The 10586-nt window shown below is 35.1% G+C and overlaps 1 long non-coding RNA gene across 1 annotated transcript; it reads left to right on the top strand.

Annotated features, from left to right (window-relative positions):
- The first annotated feature begins 837 nt into the window (after positions 1 to 837).
- On the top strand, positions 838 to 5851 carry LOC125620016. Its single transcript, XR_007351599.1, has 3 exons — positions 838 to 879; positions 3349 to 3354; positions 5687 to 5851. It is a non-coding gene; the product is annotated as an uncharacterized LOC125620016 (long non-coding RNA).
- The last annotated feature ends 4735 nt before the right edge of the window (positions 5852 to 10586 follow it).

The raw sequence follows: 10586 nt of genomic DNA, 5'->3' as shown, positions 1-10586 counted from the left end.
AGTCAGATACTCTGTAGTTTTATTTTAATATCAGAATCCTGTAAAAGCAAGTTTCACTCTCCCTCTGATATGTGTGGAGGAGTCAATGCCACATTAGGTTTAAGCACTTGCCCATGTTCCTGTGTTGGCGAAACCAGGATCCCTAAAGCCTGCTCTTTCTCCAAAACCAACACTCTCTTTATGGAGAAATCCTATAACTAGACTATTATAATAATGGATTGGAAAATGTCTTTATGTTAAAAATCAATGAGGAAACTGTGTGGTGAAAACCATCAGACCAAAAAAAAAAAGATGAAGATGAAGAAAAATTTCAATAAAACTGCTTATTCAAGGACTTTTTTTTTCCCCAGTGAAAAGTAATATTTTTTTCTGATGTCAAAATTCTTAGAAGTGTTACACATTTATTTCAATTTAGCCAAAATTTAATGAGCACCCATAATGGGCCTCTGACATTGTGATAGATGGTAAGACCCAGGGAATCCAAAGTGGAAGTGCACTAAGCCATGGAGTCTTTTCTTACTGGCTTCAGCACGTGGGAAGAAAAAATAGCACCTCAGGCCTCATAGATGCCATTGGATTCTATAATTAAACACCATAAGACTCTTACTTCTCTGTTTTTTTTTTTTCTTAAAACATCTACAGACATTAGTTCTGCATCTTTATAACTGTCCTAAGGGCTATCCTAATATGATTCTGCTCACCAAAACCTCTTAACCTTTACTGCTATTTGCTGTAGGAAAAGGTATGTGGAGTCATAGAATTTTGTTATTAATAAATAAGGATTGCAGGGGTTGGGGATGTGGCTCAAGCGGTAACTGTGCTCGCCTGGCATGTGCAGGGCGCTGGGTTCCATCCTCAGCACCACATAAAAATAAAGATGTTGTGTCCACCGAAAATTGAAAAATAAATACTAAAAAAAATTCTCTCTCTCTTTCTCTCTCTCCCTCTCTCTCTCTCAAAACAAATAAACAAACAAATAAATAAATAAAATAAAGATTGCAGTAGTTTCCCCACATCTTTTTTCTTGATAAATTATACAAATTCAAATTTTTTTAAATGTGATATTCCCCAACTCATGCAGTCTGTGTGCCATGTTCTCAGAGCCAGATTAATATATTTTTTCCTCTATCTACTCTCCAATGAATGAGAGTCACACAAATAAATTCCATACTATGTAATCATCTTTGACTCCTTTACTTCCTATGGTGCATTTAGATGATTGGCAAATTCTTTTGATACTTTCAAAGTCCGTACAGAAATTAATCATTACCTCCATCTATACCATCCTTCCGTAAGTCATCATGATATCTTGTCTGAACAATTTCCAATAACTTTTAAAGCAATTTCCCTGATTCTACTTTTGTCTCCCTTACAGCCTATTCTCAATGAAATAACCTGCAATCTTCAGATCATTTCTCATTTACCTTCATTGAATGCCTGCGTCAGAGCTAAATCCTAACTCTTCTTCAAGGTTTATAAGTCACAAGGAGTCTGCTTTCCTGCTATTTTTCTGACCCCAGTCTCAATTCTTTTTTCCTTTCTCCTTCGATTCCAGCCCCAGTGCCCCCTTATTGTTGCTCTAACGTGACCAGCATATTCCCACCTTGAAGATCTGACACTTGCCTTCCCTCTGCTGGAATGCTCTGCTCCCAATTATTCAGTCATTCAATTAATTAGTTTACATGTGATTTCAAATGTCACCTTGTCTGTGTCTTCCTTGACAGTCCTGTATAAAACATCACCTCTTATCATCCCTTTAATTCCCCAAGAGCCCCTTTTTCATGATAAGAATTAACTACACTTGAAATATTATGTAATTATTATTATTTATTGTTCATATTTCTCCATTAGAATGAAGCTTATTGAGGATAGTGATAGCTATTTTGTTCACTGCTATTCGTCTCACAGTGCCAGCACCTCAACTAGTGTATGACATGTATTACTGGAATAGTTGACATTGAAAGAGAATCAAGAGATACCTTGTATAGTTTTCAAAGTATGAGTACTACTACGTGTTTTTAGTTTAAATAAAGGCATTTATCTGAAAGTGCTATGCCTTCCCCTACAAAGAGTCATTTCCAAATAAAAGTTAAAAGTCTGATGCATAAATCATCTTTCAAGTTAAGAGGTTTCTCTCAGTGGGTTTTTGATCACATCTCAGAACCACTGCACTGCTGTTCTGTGGATGCATTTTGTTCATTTACTGTAGGTGAGGCCCTCTGTGTGGCTGTGTTTAAGTGGTAGGGCCTAGAGGAAGGTGGTTAGGTCACCAAGTGCACTGCTTTAGCAGGGAATAAGGTAGGTCCTGAGAATGTGAGTTGCCTCAACAATGCAAGTCTGACTCAGGAGTAACTTTCAAGTTTCCCATCTCCCCACACAATCTCTCCCATTTGAAAATGCTTCCACTCCACTATGGTGTCATGAAATATTAGGTCCTCATTAGAAGCCAAAATGATACAGCTTTCTGATCTTGAACTTTCCTCCTCCAAAATGTAAACTAAATAAACACATTTTCTTTAAACATTATGCAGCCTAGGATATATTTTTATAGCAACAAAAAACAAATACATACACTTTGTATCCCAACTTAATTAGAATAATTCTTTGAATGCTGGGATATGTTGTCTTTGCAACAAAAAGAATTAAATATTATAGGTGACATTCTTACAAGATAATGGATCCATTTTAACTGATATCTAAATAAAACTTTCTTTACAAAATAACTGTGTCTTGAACAACATTTAAATGTACAAATTGTGTGTTTGTGTTCTGGCCAGGTCTCTTGTCTATAGCCTCTTTTTTGACTTTTATTCCACTATTTCACATTAATAAATACTAACGCATATGTTAAAAGATCCCACTACTATCCATGAGTCAGCATGTCCAAATTATTACCCTGCCAAGTCAATTTTAATGAAATCTAAATTTGGTTAATTAAAAAAAAAACTCTTTAGAAGATTACAAACTGGTAAAATGTAGAACTTTCTCAAATTTCCAAAATACTAATAAAAAGATTCTGCTGCCCATAAAGCTGTAGGTGTATTTTGAACTGATTTTATATCAGTCTTTTATTTTGAATTCTCATAGCTTTGACTCTGGCACAGGCTACAAGAAATACACTTTATAAGTCTCTTGCTCCCAAGTCTCTAAATTGCACATTCTGAAAAACTGGCTATTTCTGCGCAGAACATAGAGATTGAATGCAAGGCTATAATTCACTTTCAAGTTTTCTGCTGATGACATAAACCACCAGAGCTTGTTGGTTTATGAACAGCAACACAACCCAGAGATTGAATTATGGCATGTGTCAGTGATAAGAGATAAAGAATTGGCACTCACAACCTAAAGATAATAGTTCTATTCCATTTAAATTTGAGACACAGAAAAACAAAAGATTTTTAAACATTTAAGAAAAAAATTTATCCCTGCAAAATTTCATACTTTGTAAAGATAACTATCAAGAGCAATTTGAGTAAATATCAAATCTAGAGTCAAGAGAATATAAAATATAGAGATGATGCAAATAAGTCCATAGTCAGATTTGGCATTTTACATAACTGAGAAGGTTTCTAAATTTGGTGAGAAAATTATCATTTTTCCCATCTAGATGTAGCATCTTACAAAAAATTGTATTAACTTATTGATAATCCTGCTTCTGAATGTGATGTACTTATTAACAGAGTAAGAAGATTTCTTGATGTATTTTGAAAAATAAAAGGAGAAAAGAAAGTAAAGTAGAATAACTGGATGCCACAATATAGACTATTACAAAGTCATTAAAGTCCATTCTTCAGGTCCTTGGCCCATTTATTGATTGGGTTATTTGTTTTTTGGTGTTTAGCTTTTTGAGTTCTTTATATACCCTAGAGATTAGTGCTCTATCTAATGTGTGATGGGTAAAAATTTGCTCCCAAGATGAAGACTCTCTACTTACCTCACAGATTATTTCTTTTATTAAGAAGAAATTTTTTAGTTTGAATCCATCCCATTTATTGATTCTTGATTTTAATTCTTATGCTATAGGAGTTTTATTAAGGAAGTTGGGGCCTAATCCCACATGATGGAGATTAGGGCCTACTTTTTCTTCTATTTAGATGCAGGGTCTCTGGTTTTATTCCTAGGTCCTTGACCCATTTTGAGTTAAGTTTTGTGTATGGTGAGAGATAGGGGTTTAATTTCATTATGTTGCATATTAATTTCCAGTTTTCCCAGGACCATTTGTTGAAGAGGCTATTTTTTCTCCAATGCATGCTTTTGCCTTTGTCTAATATAAGATGATTGTAATTTTGTGGGTTAGTCTCTGTGTCCTCTATTCTGTATCATTGGTCTACCAGTCTGTTTTTATGCCAATACCATGCTGTTTTTGTTATTATCGCTCTTCTCAGAAGATGATATATGATCAATCAACAAATACATGAAAAATGTTTATCATTGCTAGCAATTTGAGAAATGAAAATCAAAACCACTCTAAGATTTCATCTCATTCCAGTCAGAATGGCAGCTGTTGAGAATACAAACAGTGATAAGTGTTGGCAAAGATGTGGGGGAAAAAGTACACTCCTACACTGCTGGTGGGACTGCAATTTGGTGCTGTCAATATGAAAAGCAGTATGAAGATTTCTTGGAATTGGGAATGGAACCACCATTTGACCTACGTATCATCAATACCCAAAGGATTTAAAAACAACATACTACAGGGACACAGCCACATCAATGTGTATAATAGCACAATTCCCAATAGCTAAACTGTGGAACCAATCTAGATGCCCTTCACTAGATGGATGGATTTTAAAAAATGTGGCATATATACACAATGGAATATTACTCAGCGATAAAAGAGAATAAAATCATGGTATTTGCAGGTAAATGAATGGAGTTAGAGAATATAATGCTAAGTGAAGTTAGCCAATCCCAAAAATCTAAATGCCATTTGTTTTCTCTGGTATAAGGAGGCTAATTCACAGTGGGGTAAGGAGGGGGAGCATGGGCGGTATAAAGGAACTCTAGATAGGGAAGAGAAATGGGAGGGGAAGGGAGGAGACATGGCAGAAATGTGTTGGACAGTGTTAGCCAAAGTACGTGTATGAAGACACAAATTGGTGTGAATATAATTTGTATACAACCAGACATATGAAAAATTTGTGCTCTATATGTGTAATATGAATCTTAATGCATTCCGCTGTTATATATACATTAAAATTAATAAAAATAAAATATATTCATTTAAAAAAAATAACAAAGTCCATTCTTATGGCATTGTTTATTTTTCAAGTTCCGACAATGGTTAAAATTCAAAACAATAAGCTAATCTACTAAGCTCTATAGAAGCAGATACTAACTGTAAGTGAAAAAAAAAAAGTTCCAATTTTGTTCCCTAGAAACAATTCCTCTGGTAATGATTCCATGGCAGGTATTGTAGTTGGGAGGTACTAGGAACATGTGCAAGGGAGAAAAGAAGTGTTACAGAAAAGGAAGCAGCCACTAAATGGTGGGTTATTAGACTTCTGTGACTATGGACCTTAATTTCACCGGGAAATTCTGAGCAGAAGAGTTATTCCATGGGAGGCTAAGGTTGAGTGAACACATATTGTGGTCACATACTGCCTGGGATGGAGGTGGTTTGTGTAAACCTAAAGAAGACATCCAACACAAGAGAAGGATACTGGCAATTTGAAGTCAAGGTGAGCCGGGCATAGTGGTGTACCCCTGTATTCCCAGCTGCCCGGGAGGCTGAGGCAGGAGGATTGCAAGTTCAAAGCCAGCCTCAGCAAAAGCGAGGTGCTAAGCAACTCAGTGAGATACTATCTCTAAATAAAATACAAAACAGGGTTGGGGATGTGACTCAGTGTTCAAGTGCGCCTGAGTTCAATCCCTGGTACACCCCCACACACACTAATAGAAAAAAGAAGTCAAAGTGAGAGGACTACAAGACCAGAGTGCCTGATACGGAGGGGATGGTGGGGACACTGCCACTGAGACTAGGAGCAAAACTGACTTTATTCCTTCTCTCAGTTGTTCTATTTCTCAAAAATAAATTTTAAGCAAGTCCTAATTTACCATATTTCTGAAAAAGAAGTGTATGGAGCAGATGCAAAAATTGTGAGAATCAAAATGGAGTTACTTGTGTCAACCATTAACCAATGATGATAAAGCCTGGAGGATGCATAGGAAGCGTTTCATGCAAGACTGCCTAATGATGGTAACTATCACAGAAAAATCTGCCAAACCACAGCCTTTCAAAAAGACCACCACATCCCTAAGCAAAAACACACTTCTGTGAGGACATCTGCCCAGCAACTGCCTGTTCAACCTCAGACTAACCCCATCCGTGTTATTAATCCTGTAGAAGGATCACTCCTTCAAAATGTTTCTTGCTTTGCCTTTAAAATTTTCTCTAGCTTCAATCTTTTTGAATATGCTCCTATTCACTATGGCACATACATTCCCATTGTAATGCTTCACTGTTCCTAAATAAATATTCATCTTGGAAAAAGCTTTGTCTCTTTGCTATATCAGTTGACATAGATAATTTTTAGTAACCCTTTCCTTGGGATACTTTACACACTCGAAATTTTCTGTGTTTATTTTCAAATTCTTTAGAACTAAGACCCTATTTTTGAGACTCTGAGATCTGTCTTGGCATTTGCTACATGATACCATCTTCACCTCACATTCCCCCTTATACCTGTGTCATCATATGAGTTAATAGTACTAACATCCACCCACCTGATCATTCTCACCATCTCTAATGTTACCAGCTAACCCAAGCCAATATACCCCTTCCCAACCTGCAGAGGAGCCTTCCATTGTTCTACCTTACAATGCTTTCTTACAAGTCATCAGTGTACCTTTTTAAACATAAAAAAATTTTCCCATATCAGGACATTTCTCTTGCAATAAAACAAATTCATATTCTTCATCATGACATGTAAAGCAGGTTCTTTCTCTGCTTAACCCTTCAATATTGCTTTCTGTAATTTATTTGTTTGTTTGTTTGTTTATTTAGGTACTTAGAATTGGACCCAGAAACACTTAACCACTGAGCCACATCCCCAGGGCTTTTATTTTATTAGTTTGAGACAGGGTCTCACTAAATTGCTTAAGGCCTCACTAAGTTGCTGAGGCTGGTTTTGAACTTGAGATCCTTCTGTCTCAGCCTCCCAAGTAGATGTGATTACATGCATGTACCACCATGCTTGGCTTCCAATATTTCTTGTCACTTTTCCTCTTTTTCCCTGGACTTCAGATACTCCAGTGCTCTTTATGCCTCAAAACAATCTCACTCCTCACTTTCCAACTTGCCCAAGACTGTTTTTCTTTCATCTTGACAGGGTTATATCCTTTCAGATTTTACCTCAAATTTTCCCTCTTCATTAAGAGAGCTAAACTGGTACTCTCAGCAATTACCATCATATTATTTGCTTCAGAAAATTTGTTATTATCAGAATTTTTAATTTTTTTCTATTTATTCTTTATTTGGCTGAATGGAATTTATTTGATCAAATCTGAGGCTGTGCATTATTTTTTCTATCAAAGTTTGAAACAATAGATATTTTTAAATATTGTTGCTAATGTTGATAGTGGATAGACACTTTGCATGCCTAATAAATGATGGTGAAGGAGAGGAGAAAACATTCCCTCTACCCTCTGAGGATGAAATAATTGAGTCTATGAAATAAACTTGGAACAAACAAATTAACAGAACAAAAGATATACAAATTTATGTGCACAGGGCATCATAGAGATAGAAGTGAATACCCAAGTCAGTCTAGACCCTGCATTAACCTCCAGTCTCCTGTCAAGAAAACATGTCTGATTCAAACTGAAGATGACTCCTAATTGTTGGACATATTTATTGATAACTTGTACATCAAGACATTGAGATACAATATAATTGGATAAAGCTCACTACATAGAGGATACTAAGGTAGCACTCTATAAAATCAACTTTAAGAGGTATTGTGGTAGATAATACCCATCCCAATAGACATCCATATTCCAGTCCTATAAAATTTTAGATTTAAAACCAAAATTAAGGTTGCAAAAGGAATCACGTTTGATATATCTGATCTTAAATAGCTGGATTACCCTGAACAGTCTGAGAAGACCCAAGGGAAACAGAAGTGTTCTTAACAGTAAAAATGCAAAGTCAGCTATAACTACAAAAGAATTGTCAAACAAACTACTACCTTGAAGATAGAGGAGTGGGGTAGCATAAGGCAATGGAAAAGGCTGAGTGTCATCTTCATTTTAGTGCAGTAAGTACCTTTTTTGGATTTTTGACCTCAAGAATTATAAAATAATAAATTTATGTTGTGTAAACTGCTAAACTTTGTTAACTTGTTAAAATGAACACAGAAAACTGATGCAGATGGTAAGGATATTGACAGAAAACCTGAGACTGGATAAAATAGGGAAAGAGTAAATAACCAAAATAAAATATTAGTTCTTTTTAAAATATAAATATGTACTTTAAGTAGCTCTAGTCTGTGGTAATTTTACGTGATTCATGTTTAAATTTATTCTTGTCTGTGAATAGAATATCATAAGTGTCCTGTGGATTTTGACTGTTTCCATTTTATGGATGAAAAAAATGAGGTAGTAAGAGGTGAAGTGCTTGGTCAAAGATTACACAAAATATAAGGAGCAGATTTAAGACAAGGAGCAGATTTAGAACAAGAATTTCTATGTGGTATATGGGGATGACAATGATCTCTCCTTGAAGACTGTAAGTTCATCCAGCTCTGAGAGTTGTCATGAAACCATGACTAATAAATCATTGAAAATATATTAAAGGTCAATCTAAAAAGAGGACATAGCTTCTAATTTCATTCCATTTTGTTCGTGCTATCAATAGATCCAGAGGTGACTTAATATATTTATGACATTAAAAATGTTTAATTTTTTTATCCTAAGAGATGATGCAGGCAACAGAAGCGTGCGTGCACACACACACACACACACACACACATCACACATGCACAGTAGGTAAGAGAAGTCAAATAAATACTGAAAAATCTTTTTCAAGAGCTCATATGTGAGATGGAATTCTTGCTGAGAAATAAGTATATTATATTTATCCAACAAATATAATCTTTCATTTTAGAAATGTTCACTTACTAATTGTAGCTAAATGGGATTATCCAAGGTTTGACACTCTGACACTGTATTCAAAAATTTACTAAATTTGTGTTATTGTTATCTTTAATAAATATTAATATATTAGTCAATAACCTTATCTACTCTTTCTAGTCCTTGCATTCAGGTTCCTTTTAAAATTCATTTTTAGAATAGAAACAGGATCCAGAAATGATGTTACCCTCCTTTATTCCTCATAAACATTTATTTAGAGAAAAATGTGCTCCATGTGAGACTGAGTAGCCAGAGAGAGAATGAGCCTCTTTAAGACAATGAATATCCCAGAAGTTCTCATTATAAATTATTAACTTCCCCTTCCACCATTGTATAGGTTTATTTTTTAGATGTTATGTGAGCAGTTGCCTGGGCCCCAAACTGAATCATCAATTGGACTTGGACAACTTGGAATATAAAACCTGGAATCCTATGAAGAAATCACTACAGCCAGCATCACTCACCCAAACAACAGCCCTCTGACCCCACCTGTTTTTTTCAAATCATAACAGAATACACAACTTCCTTATACCAGGTTTTATTTATTTGTTTGTTTTTCAGAATAGACAATAATGCAATCCAGGAATAAAAAAAGGTGAAATTGAGATTATGCAAGGCCTGAGGGTTAAAGTAAGCTTTGTGAGAAAGGGAATTCTTGGTTTACATGTCAAACATCAAGGTCTAGTAACCCAAAAGTATGGAATAGATAGGATTACCTAAAAATACAAGCTGTTCAATTTAACTTTAATTTCAGATAAACAATGAATAGTGTTTAAGTATCAAGTATGTACCAAATAGTGCACTGTAACACACCTATGGATGCCTTTTATTACAATTTTACATGGGTCATACTTACATTTAAAATGTTTTCATTGTCAATTTGCAATTAAAATGGAACTGGGCATCCTGCCTTTCTATTTGTTAAAACTGGCAGCCCTAGAAATGGGTAATGGGCTAAGAGCACATTTGTACAGCAGAGTGTAGGTAAACAATACAACTGATGAATACAAAGGGGTACTTCTGGAGGGAATCCAAAAATCACTATATTTTAAAGTTTTGAGACTGCCTAAAAGCTATAACATGCAATGCTGTATTTCAGAGCACCTTTAGCTTCAAAGTCAGACAGACTTAAATCTGAATCCTGGTCTCAAATCACACCCTACTTGTGTGACCATGGCCAAGTTACTCACCTTCTGTGAATTTTGATCTCTTCATATTTAAAAAGGAAGTTACTAATTCCTTGGTGTTTTATGAGAGTTAAATGAAATAATACAAATTAATTTTAAAATCACATTGACTAAAACATCTGTAGAAGTCTCTTTATAGTGACTTGGACAAGTTGTTCATGGATTATTTTTCACATCTAGAATAAATAGCAGTTTAAAGCATTCTAGTAAAACAGATTGTTGAACACTGTAGGTATAATACATTGTAAATATGAAACCCTTGGTAAG

This window comes from Marmota marmota, unplaced genomic scaffold (assembly GCF_001458135.2).
Source record: "Marmota marmota marmota unplaced genomic scaffold, marMar, whole genome shotgun sequence".
Lineage (NCBI taxonomy): Eukaryota > Metazoa > Chordata > Mammalia > Rodentia > Sciuridae > Marmota > Marmota marmota.
The sequence above is the reverse complement of the archived record's forward strand: the minus strand, read 5'-3'. Positions and strand labels throughout refer to the sequence as shown.